This window comes from Triticum urartu, chromosome 1, assembly GCF_003073215.2.
Source record: "Triticum urartu cultivar G1812 chromosome 1, Tu2.1, whole genome shotgun sequence".
NCBI classification, from domain to species: domain Eukaryota; kingdom Viridiplantae; phylum Streptophyta; class Magnoliopsida; order Poales; family Poaceae; genus Triticum; species Triticum urartu.
The window spans coordinates 111,620,138-111,624,444 of record NC_053022.1 but is presented as its reverse complement, the minus strand read 5'-3'; positions in this window follow the sequence as shown (position 1 = coordinate 111,624,444).

Genomic DNA, 4,307 nt, shown 5'->3' with positions numbered 1-4,307 from the left:
TAAGGGAAAGTTAGCGCCACGATTTGTAGGACCATACCGAGTATTGGAACTTATGGGAGAAGTGGCCTACAAGTTGGAATTGCCCGAAGGATTGTCAGGAGTTCATGATGTGTTCCACGTTTCTCAGTTGAAGAAGTGTCACGCGGAGATGGCTGACATACCCTTGAGAGACACAGTGCCATTGGAAGCAATTCGGTTGGATAACAATTTGACCTATGAGGAGAAACCAGTTAAGATTCTCGAGTTTGCCAGCCGAGCCACCCGCAGCAAGGTTATCAAGTTTTGTAAGGTTCAGTGGAGCCACCACACGGAGGATGAAGCCACCTGGGAGCGAGAGGAAGATTTGCTCAAGGACCACCCTCACCTATTTTCTAGCCAACCCGAATCTCGAGGGCGAGATTCATCTTAAGGGGGGTAGGTTTGTAACATCCCAAATTTTCAATTTGGAATATTATACATTAGATCATCAATGCATATCATACTTTATTTGCTTTTGGTTTTGATCCTAGAAATTCTACGCAACTCAAGGACCCACGGAGAGAGTTGGGGATTTCGTTATTTTCATATTTGAGTTTTCTCAAATTTTGAGAATAAGATCATTTGATTTTAATTATTTTATCATCAATTATTTCTATTACAAAAATATGAGAGAGGGAATAAAATGACTTTCCCAAAATAAAGAAATATTGAGGATTTAATAATAAAATCAAATAAGATTTTATTTCGAAGTTTTTCAATATTTTATTTGAATTTAGGAAAAATATGCGTTTTTCAAAATTTTCATTTAGGCCCCAAATAAATGTTCACTTTGTCCGGCTTGATTTTAGAAGTCGGGGAAAATTTATCTCGGTGTTTTTGGAGTCCGTTTAGTATTTCTTTTATTTGTTTTTCTGCGCGGAATTATTAAAAAAAACGCGAACCGACTTCGGGCCGTACCCGAGCGGGACTCCGCCAGGGGGCAGCCTTTAAATAGCGCCGCCCCGAGCTGCCCCAGCCCATTAGCGCCGCCGCCAGCCCACCCGCGCCCGAAACCCTAACCCTAGTCGCGCACCGCCCGCCGCCGCCGCCGCCGGACTCGCCGCCCAAGGTCAACCTCGTTTTCGCCGCCCGTTTTTTTTAAAAAACCACGGTTTATTTTATTTAGCGAGCGTTCGCTCGTTCGTTCGTTTTAACGAACGTATTCGTCATTTAGATACAGATAATGAACGTTCGTTCGTTAATCTGTTCGTCGTTTTTCTTTTTCTCGGATTTTCCGCGATTATTTTCTGATCGCGATTTCTGATCCGATTTTCGTTTTAGTATAACTTTTCGCTCGTTTATCGGAATCAGGCGATTCAAGCGCCTGGAGTTTCGTCTCGAAACCCTCTATCCGTTTAACCAACTTAAACAAGTTTTTGCTTCTGTAAAATTTGACTTAGATCTAGATTAGTAGAACGAAGTTTGTTTCTTTCGCCGTTTGACTTTCGTTGCTTCGTTTGATTTGATTCTTTTTGCAAACCGGAGTTCTTAAGTTGAACTTTCTGGTTAGATCTCTTATTTGAGTTTTACCTGTGCATTAGATGAATACTTATTGTATGCTTATTTGTTTGTCTGCGATAGAATACCCGGAGTGCGCCGCCTGTTACTTCGAATCTCTAGGTTTCACGGATCATCAGCAAGGCAAGTAACACTTTGATCATACCTCTTTACTACCCAGTTTTATTGCATTAGATCAATCCTCAAACATTGCATGATTAGGATCTAATTAAAATGTGGGATGGGAAGTAGTTGAGGTAGTACCTATTACCTGTTGTATTATCAAACCTTTGGGAGTTACTTCTACGTTTGCCTATTATGCCATGCTATGCTAGTAGACGTGGATTGGGTGAGTGATATCCATGACAGATGTGAGTTTGTTAATTAATGGTTTATCTAAGGTGGCAACTTAAACACACATCTGGGTGGATTGAGGTACCTGGGTATTCCAGGATTGCCTGTTGTTTTTCTTTATGGACCGCCACCCAGGCCCAAAGGGATCATGAGATTTTTCATACTAGAAACTTCCGTGTGCAGCCACAAGCTATTATGGGCTCTAGAATAGTTGATTAAGTCGTGCGAACTCTTACAGGGTAGACTAGCAGATGTAGGAGAAAGTAGGTGTAACGGTCTATCCATCGTAAGGTGCTAGCGCTTCTGAAAGACTATGTCTCGGTCATCCGTTTCTCAAACACCATGTAGTGCGAGAAATCCAACGGAGGCGATTGAGTCTTGTGGGGAAAAGTGCGCAAACCTCTGCAGAGTGTATAAACTAGTCATGGTTAGCCGTGTCCCCGGTTATGGACGTTTTGAGTATCTAGTATTTGGATTATCATGTGAATCTCATCATGTTACTATAATTAATTATTGTTGGTTTTTTTTAAATGATGATTACTTTAATTGGGGTTGTGGATGCTGTCAACCATTCTCAATGTTTAACAACCACCATGATAGTTAAATAAAATTTATTCCTTTGTAGTAGGGAAAAACTGGCTTTACGCAAAAACTGTAACCATAGAGCTTTCCACCAGCCAAATATGCATGTAGTATAGGCTTAATCTTTCATTACTCTCTATGTGTTACATTGCCAGCATATTCCATGTGCTGACCCGTTTTCGGGCTGCAACGTTTCATGTTGCAGACTTTTCAGACGACGAGTAAGGTGCCTTTTAGGTCGTGGTTCTATACTCAGTGATGCCGTTGGAGTTGATGGACTCACTTATCTTCCAAGTCTTCCGCTGTTATCGTTATTAGATAGCCTTAAGCCATACTTATTGTAATAAGTTCTCTTTTGAGACATTCGATGTAATAAGTGTGTGATTGCTACTCTATTATAAATCTTTCAAGTACTGTGTGGTGTCAGCATTACTGATCCAGGGATGACACCTGAGCAGAGAGATCAGACTGTTTGAGGTCTGGTTGCTACAATTATTTCCAATAAGTCAGTGGTTCGCTCCATTGTTCCGAAGAACGGAGTTTCAGTCATCTTGCCCATGAGGCATGGTTCGTGAGTATCAAATGATTCATAATCAAGTGATTTCAAAAGCCCATTTGCATGGAGTTTCTTCATGCGCTTTACACCAATATGATCAAAATGGCAGTGCCACAAATATGTTGCACTATCATTATCAACTTTGCATCTTTTGGCATCAATATTATGAATATGTGCATCACTACGATCGAGATTCAATAAACCATTTACATTGGGTGTATGACCATAGAAGGTTTTATTCATGTAAACAGAACAACAATTATTCTCTGACTTAAATGAATAATCATATCGCAATAAACATGATCCAATCATATGCATGCTCAACGCAAACACCAAATAACATTTATTTAGGTCCAACACTAATCCCGAAGGTAGAGGGAGTGTGCGATGGTGATCTTATCAACCTTGGAATCACTTCCAACACACATCATCACCTCACCCTTAACTAGTCTTTGTTCATTTTGCAACCCCTGTTTCGAGTTACTAATCTTAGCAACTAAACCGGTATCAAATACCCTGGGTTACTATGAACACTAGTAAAGTACACATCAATAACATGTATATCAAATATACCTTTGTTCACTTTGCCATCCTTGTTATCCGCGAAATATTTGGGGTAGTTCCGCTTCCAGTGACCATTCCATTTGCAGTAGAAGCACTCAGTTTCAGGCTTAGGTCTAGCTTTGGGTTTCTTCATGGGAGTGGCAACTTGCTTGCCATTCTTTCTTGAAGTTCCCTTTCTTTTCCTTTGCCCCTTTTCTTGAAACTAGTGATCTTGTTAACCATCAACACTTGATGTTCTTTCTTGATTTCTACCTTCACCGATTTTAGCATCGCGAAGAGTTCGGGAATCGTTTTCGTTATCCCTTGTACATTATAGTTCATCACGAAGTTCCAGTAACTTGGTGATAGTGACTAGAGAACTTTGTCAATCGCTATCTTATCTGGAAGATTAACTTCCACTTGATTCAATCGATTGTAGTACTCAGACATTCAGAGCACATGCTCACTTGTTGAGCTATTCTCCTCCATCTTGTAGGCAAAATACTTGTCAGAGGTCTCATACCTCTCGACTCGGGCATGAGTCTGAAATACCAATTTCAGCTCTTGGAACATCTTATATGCTCCATGGCGTTCAAAATGTTTTCAAAGTCCCGGTTCTAAGCCGTAAAGCATGGCGCACTGAAATATCAAGTAGCCATCATACCGAGCTTGCCAAACGTTCATAATGTCTGCATCTGCTCCTGCAATAGGTCCGTCACCTAGCGGTGCATCAAGGACATAATTCTTCTGTGCAACA